The sequence below is a fragment of the Panthera tigris genome, chromosome E3 (assembly GCF_018350195.1).
Source record: "Panthera tigris isolate Pti1 chromosome E3, P.tigris_Pti1_mat1.1, whole genome shotgun sequence".
NCBI lineage: Eukaryota > Metazoa > Chordata > Mammalia > Carnivora > Felidae > Panthera > Panthera tigris.
Genome location: NC_056675.1, coordinates 4,536,704 through 4,553,230, shown reverse-complemented (window position 1 = coordinate 4,553,230; position 16,527 = coordinate 4,536,704). Strand labels below are relative to the sequence as shown.

Sequence of the window (16,527 nt, the reverse complement as noted above, 5' to 3'; positions counted from 1 at the left end):
GCCATAAATCTGAAATTAAACTGGACAATTTCCTAGAAAAATACAAAGTACTAAAATTGACAAAGCAACAGAAATCAGAAACAGAACCCCACTAAACATTAAATAAAATAGATTAGTACTCAGAATTATACCCATCAAGAAAACACCAGGCCCAATCAAACTACTTAAGATTTTCACAATGTGCATAAGCTATAAATGGTTTTGTACCTAGAATAGATGAAAACAATTACTAAAAATAAATAAGAAAAAGGCAAAGCAGAAGAAATACAGGCAAAGGTAACCAACAAAAAAATAATATATTGTTTATGACCACATTCCTATCTAGGAAGTAAAGAACATGTAAGAATAAAGTAATCTCGGGAGTTGTCACCCTGAGAGGAAGGGAAATGGAATGAAGGGTGATATGAAAAGGGATCCAGTGGTACGTATAAGGTTTTTGTTCTTTAGAAGATCTGAAGCAAATAAACTTTTAACATTTGCTCAATCTAAATGATAACTACAAAAGTTTCCTTTTGTTACTTTGCTATATACATTTGAGATCTCTCCTAATGTTACTAATTGAACACAGTAAGAAACAGTTATGGGTTGTAATAGAAAAAAACCTCCTTCAAGAAGACCCAGATTCAAGTTATAATGGAAAAAAACATTAAGACTTACCATTACAGGACCAGGTTTCGTTTCCCCCCTCCCTGCCCCAGTTTGTCTGTCCTACCTTGATCAAAAAAGCCTCAAAGACAGACAAATTCTCCCTCATCTCTGCATCACTGTGGTACCCTCACTGTGGCTCTCTCTCCTAATCGAGTGCGGGGAAAGAAGAGTCTACACTGAACCGGAGACTCCCTGCTTGATCATCTCCTCCCTGCTTGATCAACATTCAGACAGAGGCACTCACACAGCCCCACCTTCACCCACCCCTGCCCGTGCTGGCGGCTTCACAAACCCGAGATACATTCCCCTACTTACTTTTCTCACTACCTTAGCTCGGTCTCCATCGACTCCACTCACTGCCGGTATAGTAACACCAAAGACCAATGTAACCACGCTTACTGCCTTGCCTAAAACACTTCAGGCACTAACAGGACCCAGTCCCTACCCCCTAACCCAGCCGCTGGGTTGATATGCTCCTGGAACCACCTCCAGTCTCACCACACACACCCCTTCCAGGCTCTTCCATGGTGCCAAATCCAGCAGTACCCACGGGTTTCATGCTTTTGCACAGGCTGTTCCCTAACCCCAACCCTTTTGCCCCTTTTCACCTATGGAGACCTTATTTCAAATCTGATCTTCGGTTGTGCCTCCCCCAGCAGGAACTGACCTCCCTCCTTGGTGTCCATTCATCCATAGATAGGAGTAATTATCAGAGCACCCACACCTTGGTGGCCCTTATCTGTTCAGGGGACCGACACCGCCCTAGGTCTCTAGCCAAGAATGGAACCGGGTGCTTCACCAGTTGCCTGACCCAGACACTCAATAAACATTGGTCATAGGAACACCGACACCATAAATCCCTGAAATACCAATCATTTCACTTCCCTCCTTCCTTGCCCTCATAGCTCAGAGCCTACCGTTGGCTGTGATGTGGGGTCCGAAGGAGTGACAGAGGGTTGGACAGAAGGGGGGGGGGGTGGGCTTCCTCAGCAGTCCCTCCTCACCCACGGGAGGCCCGGCCACCCAGGCGGAGTTCAGGGACCTGGACGGGCAGAACAGCTCCGGGTCAAGGGACAGAAACAAATCCAGTATCGGGAAAGAAGGGTGACCATTCGGGAAAGAGCTGGCCCCCAGCTCACCGGGGCCAAGGCCGTCACGGGTCCACCGCGCTAAACCCTCTGTGGACGGACGGTGGGCTCCGACGAGGCTGGGCTGTAAAGCAAAGCAATGAGACCAGCCTGCCCACAGCTCCCGCCCCAAACCAGACAGGAACCCTGACCCTCCCCAGTAGACGTCAGACAGAGCCGCCCACCGGACCCCCCTAGCAGAGCACGCCTCCCAGGGCTCGCCAGCTCTGCAGCCGTGGCTCTGCCACACGTGCCCTCTCTACCGCGGGGGCAGAGGGAATCGTCAGTCCCAGATGCAGCGGGAGCCTCAGGACTGGCTAAGTCCCAGGTGCCGGCCACGCGAACCCCGCCAAGGGTCCGGAAGTGCGCAGATTGCTGTGGGAGACCTCCGGACACAGCCGAGACGCCCCTGGACTGGACGGAACTACAACTCCCGGGAGACTCCGCGGTGAGGTACTTCCGGCCGGCGGCCCAGCCGTTTCCGGCCACGGGGCGGCAGGTGTGGGCCAGCAGGCGCCGCGGGCGCCGTGTGGACCAGTGGGTTGTGGGCAAATGCACCTTCTCCCGCGTTGTTACCAGCCAGCGGTCGCCCCGGGGGCTTTCCACCGGATCGAACCGGGTCGCCCCCAGCCCTGCGCCGTGTTGAGGGACCGGTCATGGCTGTCCCCTTCAACGCAAACCCGCCCCCGCCCCCGCTCCCCCCCCTCCCCCCCCCACCAATTTGGGCGCCCAGCCTGGGTCTGTCTGTATGCCTCTGCCCAGAAGTCCGTTACCTGAGGGGCTCCATGTCGGGCACCTGGTTTTGTAAAACAAACAAACAAACAAACAAACTCAAATCCTTTAGTCCTCATGACAGTCCCCAGCATAGGTATCATTATCCCCATTCCACAGAATCAGAGGCAGTCTTTCTCAGTATTTTTACCCTGGAAGAGCCCTTGAAATAGTCTCAGGTCTCAGCAAACCCTTGCCCAAATATTGTTGCAGCTCATGGTAGAATAAGACAATCATCAAGTTACACTCACGAGATAATCAGTATACAAATGGACAACGGCCAGACCATGTACCGAGATAGGACTCTGACCTATCACCACCGCCACCTACGCAGAAACCAACTCCCCTGTCTACAATAAACAGCGCAGAAAGCCAGATTGCTATCTTTAGAAACAATCCAGGCAGCTGAACAATAACTTCTGTCACAGTCCCAAATGGCCAGGACTTCATCAATGACTGGCAGCTTTCTTAATGTTTGTCCTCACTTCTAACTCAGGAGTAACCAGAGAAAACATTGAATATACACCCGCTAACCCATCACATGGGATGCCCCACTCCCAAGCTAGCCTGCCTCCAGCTTCGTCCTGCCATCAGTCCTGCCACCAATGAGGGCATTTGGAAACCTTCCCTTTTCTCCCCATAGTAAAACTTCCCCATTACCCTGCCTGCCTTTGAGTCTCTGCCAAAACTCAAGTTAACAGCGACTGACTGCTTTTTTTAAAAATTTGTTTTTTTTTTAACGTTTATTTATTTGTGAGACAGAGAGAGACAGAGCATGAACAGGGGAGGGGCAGAGAGAGAGGGAGACACAGAATCTGAAACAGGCTCCAGGCTCTGAGCGGTCAGCACAGAGCCCGACGTCGGGCTCAAACTCACAGACCATGAGATCATGACCTGAGCCGAAGTCAGACGCTTAACCGACCGAGCCACCCAGGCGCCCCACGACTGAGTGCTTTGAGACAGCAAGCTCTGAAAAAATAACCTTGGCCTGTTTGTCGGTGTTTATTTTCAGAGATATAATTGTCAATATTTTTCTGTAGGTTCTGTTCATTCTTTTTTAATGTTTATTTTGGAGAGAGACAGAATGTGAGCGGGCAAGGGGCAGAGAAAGAGGGAGACACAGAATCTGAAGCAGGCTCCAGGCTCAGCCATCAGCACAGAGCCCCGAAGCAGGGCTTGAACCCACCAACTGAGAGATCATGACCTGAGCTGAAGTCGGACGCTTAACCGACTGAGCCACCCAGGTGCCCCTAGATTCGGTTCATTCTGGCTACCTACTCTTTTGTGTGGTTTTCCCCTCATCATTTGCTATTATAAATGTATTATTCAAAATTCACAAAGTAAGGGAAGGTAAAAGAAATTTAAAGTTTAAAATTATGCTTTTTCTTTGCTCATAGCATTTATACCGCTGGATTTATTAAAATTCAGTTCTTTGGGATCGCCCATGCTACTAAACAGTGCCAATAAATTGTACTAATTCTATACTGTTGCTGGAATTACTGGCAGAGTTTGAACAACCAAGTAGGATATTGGTCTAAATAGATATTCTTTATGCCATCATGTATTTTGTATGAGAGAGGGGCTAGGGGCAGCCTTATCATGTGATTTTTTTTTAAAAGTCTACTAAAATGATCATTTTAACTATCAATATATTTAAATAGTAAGTTTCATATCAATGAATCCATTTTGCATCTTTGGATGCAGCCTATAAGAACTTTTAGAATATACTATTAGACTCAGTTCATGCTTTTTTTAATGTTTATTAAAAAAAATTTTTTTGCATTTTTTAAATTTTTGATAGAGAGAGACAGAGCACGAGTGGGGGAAGTGCAGAGAGAGACAGAGACACAGAATCTGAAGCAGGCTCCAGGCTCTGAGCTGTCAGCACAGAGCCCAACACGGGGCTCGAACTCACAAACCGTGAGATCATGACCTGATCCGAAGTCGGATGCTTAACCGACTGAGCCACCTAGGTGCCCCTAATGTGTATTTATTTTTAAGAGAGAGAGAGAGAGAGAGAGAGAGAGAGCAGGAGAAGGGCAGAGAGAGGGGGAGACACAGAATCCGAAGCAGGCTACAGGCACCGAGCTGTCCTGAGCTGAAGTCGGACACTTAACCGACTGAGCCACCTAGGTGCCCCACATGCTCTTTTTTTTTTAATATTTATTTTTGAGGGAGAGAGGGAGACAGGGAGAGAGAGAGAAAGAGAGAAAGAGAGAGAGAGAAAGAGAGAATGTGAGCAGAGGAGGGGCAGAGAGAGAGGGAGACAGAGGATCCAAAGTAGGCTCTGAGCTGTCAACACAGAGCCAAGGCAGGGCTGAAACCCACAAACCCCAAGCCGAAGTCGGTCACTTAATCAACTGAGCCATCCAGGTGCCCCAGTTCATGCTTTTTGGGGTGGGGGGTAAAGTAATCCTATTGTTTTGTAACATGGGGCTGCTTCTCCTTTTATTTCTACTTCCTGTGTCAGGTTTGGACATCAGAGATCTGAGTCCTTTGCAGATTCAGCTACATAACTTTATATATAACTTTTGTTCTAGAGAAAGTTACAAACAGTAGAAATTATCCCCTTCAAAACATTTGGGAGATTCATTCGTGAAACTTCTGAGTGTAGAAACTTTTATAGGATAATTCTTTTAGGGTTTTATGTCTTTTGTTTTGTTCTTTTCTTCCTGTTAAACTGGTCTTGGTAATGTATTTTTTCCCCAAATTGTTCTTTAATTCAGTATTTTCAAGTTCTCACTAAGTTTTTTTTTATTAAGCCTATTACTTTAAATTACTTTAAATTTCCAGATCTGGGGCGCCTGGGTGACTCAGTCGGTTGAGTGTCCGACTTCGGCTCAGGTCACGATCTCATGGTTCTTGAGTTTGAGCCCCGCGTCAGGCTCTGTGCTGACAGCTCAGAGCCTGGAGCCTGCTTTGGATTCTGTAACTCCCTCTCTGTCTCTCCCCTACTTGTGTGCTCGCACACGCCTTCTCGCGTTCTCTCTCTGTCTCTCTCTGTCTGTCAAAAATAAATAAACATTTTAAAAACATTTTAATTTCCAGATCTATTTTTAGAGAGTTTCCCTGGAACTGATCTCTTTTTGTATTGATTACCACAATCAGAGACTTATCACTTATTTTTTCCCCAAACATAGAGCTTTAGATTTGTTTATTATTTCATCATAAAAGCCATATATGAACGACCCAATGCTAATCTCATCTTCAATGGGGAAAAACTGAAAGCTTTCCCCCTAAGTTCAAGAACAAGACAGGGGATGTCCACTCTTGCCACTGATATTCAACATAGTATTGGAAGTCTTAACCTCTGCAATCAGACAACACCAAGAAATAAAAGGCATCCAAATCGGCCAGGAGGAGGTCAAACTTTCACTCTTTGCAGATGACATGATACTCTATATGGGAAACCCTAAAGATTCCATCAAAAAACTGCTAGAACTGATTCATGAATTCAGCAAAGTTGCAGGATATAAAATCAACGCACAGAAATTGGTTGCATTCCTGTACACCAACAATGAAGCAACAGAAAGAGAAATCAAGGAATTGATCCCATTTACAGTTGCACCAAAAACCATAAAATATCTAGGAATAGGTCTAACCGAACAGGTGAAAAATCTATGCACTGAAAACTATAGAAGGCTTATGGAAGAAATTGAAGAAGGCACAAAAAAAATGGAAAAAGATTCCATGCTCCTGGATAGGAAGAACAGATATTGTTACAATGTCGATACTACCCAAAGCAATCTATGTATTCAATGCAATCCCTATGAAAATAACACCAGCATTCTTCACAGAGCTAGAACAAATAATCCTAAAATTTGCATGGAACCAGAAAAGACCCCGAATAGATTTATTAATTCGGTTTTTTCTTTTCTTCTCTGAGAGAGAAAATAAAACTCTTACAGTTACCCTTTAATATCAAGATTACAAGGAAACTACTTTAAAATAAATGGGAGCATTCCACTTAGGAGCAGACCAATGCTAATCACACAAGAAGAACTAAAAGGATGGAGCTACATTATTTAGGATGTGGGTAAAACTGTGATAAATAGAGATGCCAAAAGAAAAAAAAAACAGTGCCTTAAAAAAAAATCACAGATGATTTTTTCTGTTCATAAACTCATCTGGACAGCCTCAAGGGAGTCAGAAATCTGAGCTCCTTCTGAATTACTACTCTACCCTCCCAAGATGGCCAACATGACATTCTGTCTCTCACCTAGGAGTGAGGAGGGAAAGGCAGTGCAGAGAAGGGCCTTTCTTTTAGAGCATAATTCTAAAAGAGGCACAAGTCACTTCTGCTCACATCCCATTGGGCCAGTCTCGTCAAGTGACCACCCCTAACTACAGGGAAGACTGGGAAATGAAGTCTTCATTCTGGGAGGGCAGTATTCCCAGCTAAAAAAACGAGGATTTATGACTTGAGAAGCAGAGACAGATATTGGGAGATAATGACCAGTGTCTGCCATAGGAGGTGAGAGAGCGGGAGAGGTGTCGCCAAACAAGCGGAAGCCGATCGGGATATTAACCAGGAGCCTCGCCCCACCTCCCCAAGTTCGATGGTTGGCAGTGTTGGATTTTATTTTCTCCATTTCACCAGAGGACAAAATTTAATCTCCTAGGGATGGGAGTGAAATTGATAAGCATTAAGAGCTACCCAGATATGCTGGATAGAGCTGGAGCCCAGGGCATCTAACTGCTCTGATTGTAGATTTTCAAGTTTTTCAGTGTATTTGAAGAGCACAAGAAACATATGGGTTAGCACACCAAATAATACACATAGAGCCCGCCCCCATATTCCCAAATAACGAATGTAAACAGCCTAGTACCTGTTCTTCCTTAGAATTCTCCTGCTTCTATGTAATCATATAAAACCATGCAAAGGCCATTCACATTTAATATGGTCATTAATATGTTTGGGTCTAAATCTCTCATCTGTTTTTGGTTGGTCCTATTTGGTTTTTATTCTCCTTTTCATATTTCCCTGCCTTCTTCTGGATTACTTGAATGTTTTTTATGATTCCTGTCCTAGTCCATCTGGGCTGCTAGAACAGAATACCTTGGACCGGGTGGCTCATCAACAACAGAAAATTACTTCTCACAGTTCTGGAGGCTGCAAAGTGCAAGATCAAGGTGCCAGCACATTCAGTGTCTGGTGAGGACCTCCCTCCAGGTTTATAGACTCAGGTCTTCTCACTGTGTGCTCACGTGGTGGAAGCCAGGAGGGAGCTCTCTGGGGTCTCTTTTAGAAGGCACAAGTTCCATTAAGGGGGGCTCTACTCATGACTTCCCAAAGTCCTCGCCTACTAATACAATCACATTCAGGGTTAGGCTTCAACATAGGACGGGGGAGAGGACACGCATACAGTCCACAGTGTAGAGGCCGCTTTTAGGCAACACGCTAGAGCAATGGGAACCTGAGTAAGGCAAAAGGGCCCACAGTGACCACCGGGCTGAATGCAAACAGTCCGTTAGGGGACCCACCTCGAAACAGCCATAGACCCTGGCCTAGACCAATGGGCTACGTACAACTGGGCACAGGTACCAAAAAAGGAAAATTCCATCTGTTCCCAACCCTCCTCACTGCCCCCTTAACTATAGCCCGCCCCCCACCTCCTGGCAGACAGTCTCTCCTTTGCTGTCCCACCTGCCGCTCCTTGCGGTGTATTCAACAAACTTCCAACTCCTTGGTTCTGCCTTGGGTGAATTCTTACCCCCACTTGCACCGCTGGCCCCCCATTCGGAATGCCCCACATAAAGCAATTACACTTTCTCTTTTGTTGGCTCATTGGCTCTCTTTGTTTTATTATTTTAGTGGTTGCTTTAGATTCACAGAAGCCATTTTAACATCTCATAATCTACCTTCTAGTGCTAGAAAATATGTGACATCATACCTAGCACTCTCCGGCACTCTGTCCTCAGAGCCTCTAACTACTTTGATCTCCCTGGGCTCTCGGGTCCCGGCCCCAAATCAGGGAGTCCTCCGGGCTTCACCTGGGTTATCCTCTTTGTACCTAAACCTGAAAACTCTCCCAAGGCTGGGGCAATTGTAGGGTTCCTTCATTTATTCCCTCCCCCTTAGGACTGACAGTTCACTGCTTAGTATGTCTCCCAAATAATTGTTTCATATACTTTTGTTAGATTTTGTTTGTTTGTTTGTTTGTTTCAGATAGAGGGGTAGATCTGGTTTCTGTTATACTATCTTCACTGGAAACAGAAGTTTATCTTCATTTTTGAAAGATATTTTCACTGGGTATAGAATTATAGGTCAACAGGTTTTTTTTTTTCCTATCAGCACTTAAAAAAATGTCATTCCGATTGAAGATGGCCAACATGGCAGAGAAGTAGGGGGATCCATACTTCCCAAGTCTCCCAAACAAAGAAGGCCTGAAGCCAAAGGACTTTGAACCCCAAGAGTCTGGGAGGAAAAGAGACTGAGTCTACCAGGAAGAAACCGGGACAACCTGAGAAACCATAGGGCTACTTCAAGGAATAAATCAAAGCACACCTGGTGGAGGGTCCACAACATCACTACAAGTAGGGAAATAAAATAACCAAAGTCACAACAACAGACAGCAAGTAACACTCTCCGAAAAACACCTCCTGAAGAGCCAGGTGCTAGACAGTGTATAACCCCCCTTTAATACAGCAGTGCTCGCAGGTGCAGAGCACGTAACAAGCTTTTAAAACTCATAAGGGAGAGTAAAGTAGCCCAAATGACGATATGGGAGAATTCCCCTCAAAAGAAATTCCAGGAAGAAGTGACAGCTAAAGAATTGACCAAAATAGATTTAAGCAACAGAACTGAACAAGAATTTAGAATAATAGTCATAAAATTAATCACTGGGCTTGAAAAAAGCATAGAAGGCAGTAGAGAATCTATTACTACAGAGATCAAGGGACTAAAAAATAGTCATGATGAATTTAAATATGCTATAAATGAGGTGTAAAATAAAATGGAGGCGGCCACAGTGTGGATTGAAGAGGCAGAGGGAAGAATAGGTGAATCAGAAGATAAAATTATGGAAATAGAGGAAGCTGAGAAAAAGAGAGAGAAAAAAATCCAGGATCATGAGGGGAGAATTAGAGAACTAAGTGACTCAATCAAACAGAACAAAATCTGTATCATAGGAAGAGAGAGAGAGAGAAAGGGAAAGAAGGTGTACTTGAACAAATCCCAATCTGGGGAAGCTGAGAACTTCCTCAATCTGGGGAAGCCAACAGGCACTGAAATCCCAGAGGCACAGAGAACTCCCTTCAGACGTAACTTGAATTGATTTTCTGCACAACATATCCTAGTGAAACTGGCAAAATACAAGGATAAAGAGAGAATTCTGAAAGCAGCTAGGGATAAACAGGCTCTAAAGGTAGACACATAAGAGTACTGGCAGATCTATCTACTGAAACTTGGCAGGCCAGAAAGGAATGGCAGGAAATCTTCAATGTGATGGACATGAAAAATATGCAGCCAAGAATCCTTTACCCAGAAAGTCTGCCATTCAGAATAGAAGGAGAGATAAAGGTTTTCCCAAACAAAGAAAAACTGAAGGAATTCATCACCACTAAACCAGCCCTACAAGCGATCTTAAGGGGGACTCTGTGAGTAAAATGTTGCAAGGACCACAAACTACCAGAGACACCACTACAAGCATGAAACCTACAGATAACACAATGACTCTAAACCCCTATCTTTCAATAATAACATTGAATGTAAATGGACTAAATGCTCCAATCAAAGGACATAGGGTATCAGAATGGATAAAAAAACAAGACCCATCTATTTGCTATTTACAAGAGACTCACTTTATTTTTTAAAAAAAATTTTAATGTTTATTTATTCTTGAGAGAGAGAGACAGAGACAGAGCATGATGGGGGAGGGTCAGAGAGAGACAGACAGACAGACACAGAATCCAAAGCAGGCTCCAGGCTCTGAGCTGTCAGCACAGAGCCCGACGTGGGGCTCGAACTCATGAGCCGTGAGTTCATGACCCAAGCCAAAGTCGGACATCTAACCGACTGAGCCACCCAGGCACCCCACAAGAGACTCACTTTAGACCTGAGGACACCTACAGATTCAAAGTGAGAGGATGGAGAACTACCTATCATGCTTCTAGGAGTCAAAAGAAAGCTGGAGTAGCCATACTTATATCAGGCAAACTGGACTTTAAAGGTTGTTACAAGAGATGATGAAGGGCATTATATAATAATTACACGGTCTATCCATCAGAAAGAGCTAACAATTATAAATGTTTATGTACCCAATTCGGAAGCACCCAAATATATATATATACATACATATACATACATATATGTTTATGTATGTATATGTATGTATATATATATGTATGTATATATATGTATATATATGTATGTATATATGTGTGTGTGTATGTGTGTGTATATATATATGTATATATATATATATAAACATTCCATTTTCTTCTGATTTTGGGGATTTACTCTTCTGCAAATAAGCTGCTTTTTTTCTGTGTCTAATATTTTTACCCTCCCATATTAAGAATTTCAGAAAAAGAACGGCAAACTAAACCCAAAGAAATGAGCATGACAATGATCCTAAGTTTGGAGAATAAACTGGTAAAATAGAAGATAAATGAAAATAAAGGGGGTCAAAAATCCCAAAGACCTAGTTGTGAGAGACAAAACTATATCACTTTGAGAAGATACAGAATATCTTCATGATTTTCAGAATGAGGAAGGTGATTTCCTAAGAAAAACACAAAAGTCATTAACTATAAAGGAATAGGTTGGTAAGATCGCACCAAGAGTAAGGACACCCTAAAGAGAATGAATGAACTGGCCACAGCGTGGGAGATCTATCGTACTCATAACTTACAAAGACTCATCTGAAGAACTAAGAATTCCTAGAAATCTCTAAGAAAAAAAAGTAGATGATGCAATGGAAAAAATAATTATCAAAAACACGGACAGGCATTTTTCCAGAAAAGATCCAAATGGTCAATGAAGGACACAAAAAGGTGCTCAACTTTAGTAATGACCAAGGAAACGTGAAGTACAAGCCACCAAGGCGGCACAGGCAACTCCAAGGATGAGCAAAGCGGTAAAACCGCAACAACACTCGTTACTGGTGAAGAGTGGAGATTAATGCAACCACGTAGGGTGACATTTGGGCATGCCACAGGACAGATGAATGCATGTATGCGAAGCCCCGGCAATTGCACCTTTAGGTACGCCCTGCTGAACGAGTTTCTCAACCTTGCCACCACTGACATTTGTGGCCAAATTAATTCCGTCGTAGGGGTGCTGTCCTGCGCCTTGTAGGACGTGTAGCGGCACCCAGATGCCAGTAGCACCCTCCACATTTACGGCCACCGAAAATGTCTCCGGACATTGCCACGTGTGTCTGGGGTGTGGAGGGGAAGCAAAATTGCCCCAAATCGAGAACCACTTGTTTAATACAATCACGTAGCTTATGCAAAGTCAGGGAGTTACAGCCTCATCAGACCAGGGATTTAGATCATGAGAAACCTGAGTCCAGAGTATGTGGCTTGCCAGGTAGAATCTGCTTTCCTCCTTCCATGACTGAAGCCTGGGCCACCTTCCATGGGAACTGATGGGCTCCTTCAGCACCTCCATTTGGGAGCTGGACTTGGAATCCCCAACACAACTATACAACAGGGTTTGTCGCTCCTTCCTGTTGGAAATATTGCCCCAGACAGCAGCTCCAGATCTCAGATTCAGCATCAAATCTCTTTCCAAATATAGAAACACCCATAAGTGAGAAAGCAGCCCCATATTTTCCTGAGACAACCAGTAACAATCTAACAAACAGCCAGTGACGTCACGGTTAAAATAACACAATGCCAACACTATAAAAAGTCTCAGATTTCAGTATTACAAGCTCCCGATATCATCAGGTTTCAACCAAGGAATTAATATCCCATTTGAAATCTTCTCCTTCTTAGAAAAAAAATTTTTTAATTTATTTATTTTGAGAGAGAGAGGGAGAGAGACAGAGAGAGAGAGGGAGAGAGGGAGGGAGGGAGGGAGGGAGAGGGAGAGGGAGAGAGAGCAGGCAAGCGAGCACCAACAGGGGAGGGGTAGAGAGAGTGGGGAGAGATAACCCCAAGCAGGCTCCACACTGCCCGCACAGAGCCCAATGCAGGGCTCAGACCAGAAACCGTGAGATCATGACCTGAGCTGAAATCAAGAGTCAGACACTTAACCGACTAAGCCACCCAGGTGCCCCAGAAAAATTTAATGAAGTAAATCTCTTACTCCTTACTGTAAAAATTCTGCATAGCCCCACTTATGTGGGTGGCAGGTACCTAAGTAGAATCTGCCTTCCTGCTTTCAACTCTGGACCGTTTTCCATGATAGTTCGTGCTTCCTTCAGCATCTCTGGGGTGGCTCAATTCTCCTCCAAAGCTATTGTTTCCACTTTTCCAAGATGCCAACAAATCAACTGTACATAAATACCACAGTAGCTTAAGGAGCTTAGACGTTGCCACTCTACCCTCACAAGTTAAAAACTGAGCAAACTAAAACACCAACAACTCTACTTAGATCCATCAGGGAGGTGAGGGCATGGGCAAGCCACGGGGCCCCAAAATGGAGAGGGAGGCAGGAAGATTCAGAGAATCACCACTTACCAGAGCAGAAACCTCCGCGTGAACCGGTCTGGGTTAAGAAAACCTGCACTGAGGCTGATGAGTTGCTGGAGGCTCAGTGTTTTGAACAAGTCTGAGAGTCCAAACCTTGGGAGGGGGACACGCTTTCATGAGTCTTACCTCAGGAGTTCCCCCCGGTGCTCATAGCGACCATGCGAGGAAAACTCCCTCACGTTTCCCGCAGGGAGAAGGGAACGGTAGCCATTTTGAAATACACCAGAGCATTCTGTTCTTCTTAATAAGGCCTGCCCTCAGGAGAAACTAGTTAACCAGAGCCTAACCTCCTGGGGTCTTATCAGAGCCTAATTGACCAAAGGAAGGGAGATACTCAGCTCCAGCCAGCTGTAACTATACTATCCCACCCAATGAGGGAGACGGAATGAGCAGCATGTGTGAGGCTCACAGTCCAGAGGCACAGGGTGACTACAAACCTGAGACCTAGTCATTGGACGTGCTCTCCCTCCCTGACACCTTACCACCACTTTACTAAAGGCCCATTACAGCAGTTTTTACCCAGTGTGTCATGTCGAGCAATCAAGACAAAATTACAAGGCATACTAAGAGGCAAAAAACAGTTTGAAGAGACTGAACAACCATGAGAGCGAGAATCGGGTATGCCAGAAATGTTGGATTCCTAGGCCAAAAATTTTTAAAAACTGTGATTAATATGGTTGAGGCTTTAATGGAAAGAGCAGACAACAGGTAAACAGATGAATAATGTAGGCAGGGAGATGGAAATTCCAAAAAAGAATAAAAAGGAAATGCTAGAAATCAAAAGCACTGTAACCAAAATAAAGAATGCCTTTGATGGGCTTATCAGGGGACTGGACACATCTGAGGATAGAGTTCCTAAGCTTGAGGACATCTCAATAGAAACCCTCAAAAACTGGGGCTCCTGGGTGGCTCAGTCAGTTGAGCATCCAACTCTTGATTTCAGCTCCGGTCATGATCCCAGGGTGATGGGATTGAGCCCCAGGTCTGGTTCCATGCTGAGCATAGAGCCTGCTTGGGATTCTATCTCTCCCTTTGCTCCTTCCCCGCCACCTCTAAAATAAATAAATAAATAAATAAATAAATAAATAAATAAATAAAATTTTTAATCTTAAACCTCAAAAACTAAAAAGTGAAGAAAAAAGGAGGAGGAGGAGGAGGAGGAGAAAAACAGGAAAAAGAAAAAGAAAAACCAGAACAGAATATCTAAGAACAACTAAAAAAGACATAGCATATAGGTCATGGAAATACCAGTAGAAGAGAGAGATAAAAGAAGAAACATTTTAAACAAAAATGACTGAGAATGTCCCAAAATTTATGTTAGACATCAAACCTCAGATCCAGAAAGCTCAGAAAACACCAAAACAAAACAACAAAACAAAACCAAAAACAAACAAAAATGAAAACACCAAACAGGATAAATGCCCAAACACAAACAAACAAAAAATATATCTAGGCATGTCATACTCAAACTTCAGAAAATCAAAGGAAAAATCAGCTTACCTATAGAGGAACAAAGGTAAAAATTAACCTGACTTCTCGGAAATCACCCAAGCAAGAAGAGGACAGAGTAAAATATTTAAAGAATTAAGAGGAAAAAAACCCACTAACTTAAAATTATGTAACGTGCAAAATTATGGTTCAAAGGAAAAGAAGAAATAAAGACTTTCTCATAGAAACAAAACTGAGGGAATGTGTCGCTTGTAGACCTGCCCTGAATGCATCTGCCATCAGATAATCACAAATTAAAAACAACAATGAGATACACTAACTCATCTCTGAGAATGGTCAGAATCCAACACTGACATCGCCAAATGCTGGTGAGGATGTGAGTGAACTCCCATTCACGGCTGGCGGGAGTGCAAAATGGTGCAGCCACTTTGGAAGACAGTTTGGCTGTTTCTTATAAAACCAGACATACCCTTACCAGATGATCCAGCAACCACAGCCTTTGGTATCTGCGCAATGGAGCTGAAAACTTACGTCCGCACAAAAGGCTGATTTTTATAGCCTAGAAGCAACCAAGGTGTTCTTCAGTAGGCGAACGCATAGATAAACGGTGGTCAACCCAGACAATGGAGTATTATTCGATTCTAAAACAGAAATGAGCTCTCAAGTCATGTAAATGCATACTTCTCAAGTGAAAGAAGCCAGTCTGAAAAGGCTGCATATGGTAGGATCCCAACTATACGACATTCTGGAAAAGGCAAAGCTATGGAGACAGTGAAAGATCAGCGCTTGCTAGGGGTTAGGAGGGAAGGAGGGATGAATAGGTGGGCACAGAAGATTTTTAGGGCAATGTTACTATTCTGTATGATACTACAGTGGTGAGTATATGCATTATACATTCCACCGAACCCATAGAATGTGTAACAGCAAGAGTGCACCCTAACATAAGCTGTGGACTTTGGGTGATTATGGCACATCAAAGTGGGTTCATCAGTTGTAACATATGTAGCACCCTGTACATAGTGGCCATAGTTGGGGAGCCTGTGCCTATATGGGAACAGGAGTTATACAGGAACTCCGTATACTTTCCATTCAATAAGCTGTGAACCTAACTGCTCTTAAAAAATATATATTAATTAAAAAAAAAAAAAGTTGCGCGAATCAAGACCCATGCCCTCAGGAGCTTAAAATTTAGTAAGCTGATATTTAAAATGTGAAAGATTACATACAATATCACCATAAATAATGTTAGAAAGTAAGCTAAAGGTTCAGAGATGACAGTCGTAAAACACACCGTAGGCAAATGACTAGTATCCAGAATCTATGACTGCTGCCTACATATCAACCCACAAAAGATAAAAAACCCACCTGAAATGTGCAAATGATATGAACCAATAATTCGGCCCGCAGGCAGTAGTCGGCTGACCCTGACTTCAAATGCTATTATTGCAATAATCCAAGTACATTATTTTATGGTCACACGAGTAGAAGTTCTGAGATAAGGTTGGATGTTTAAAGATAATATTGAATATATATAATATAATTTAGATATAATGTGTATTACATTTTGATATCAGAGTCAACAGAGTTTGCTGATAAATCCACTGTGGGGTGAGAGAGAAAGGGGTGTCCGGGATGACTTTAAGAAAGAAATAACCACAGCACTAGCCCCTCATCCATACAATCAAGAAAATGCCAGCAACGTTACCGCCATCACAGCAGTTCAAAAATCTGACCTCCAAATTCCTTTTCTAAGCCAAAGGGCATCCCATGAGCCTATCACGCCATGTCACCCCACCAGCACTTCTGATTCACGTGAACTGATTCCTTACTGAACGCCGGCCACTGTCCTGACTGTTCCCATGCAGGATTTGTTGGATTCTTACTACAA

At 43.8% G+C, this 16,527-nt stretch overlaps 1 protein-coding gene across 17 annotated transcripts in view; it reads right to left on the bottom strand.

Annotated features, from left to right (window-relative positions):
* Positions 1–16,527, bottom strand: part of LOC102953401 (zinc finger protein 658-like) — a 69,319-nt gene that overhangs the window by 20,916 nt on the left and 31,876 nt on the right. For 5 of the 17 annotated variants that reach the window (XM_042972520.1, XM_042972517.1, XM_042972516.1 and 2 more), the window contains exons 3-4: positions 1,788–1,860; positions 1,566–1,690 (exon numbers count right to left, since the gene is read on the bottom strand). The exons of 5 other annotated variants lie outside the window; for them this stretch is intronic. The gene's annotated coding sequence lies outside the window, so the exon portion shown is untranslated. Of the gene's footprint in view, positions 1–1,565; positions 1,691–1,787; positions 2,173–16,527 lie in introns of those variants that run through there. 7 more of the 17 variants (XM_042972530.1, XM_042972513.1, XM_042972531.1 and 4 more) reach the window with 5 other exon arrangements.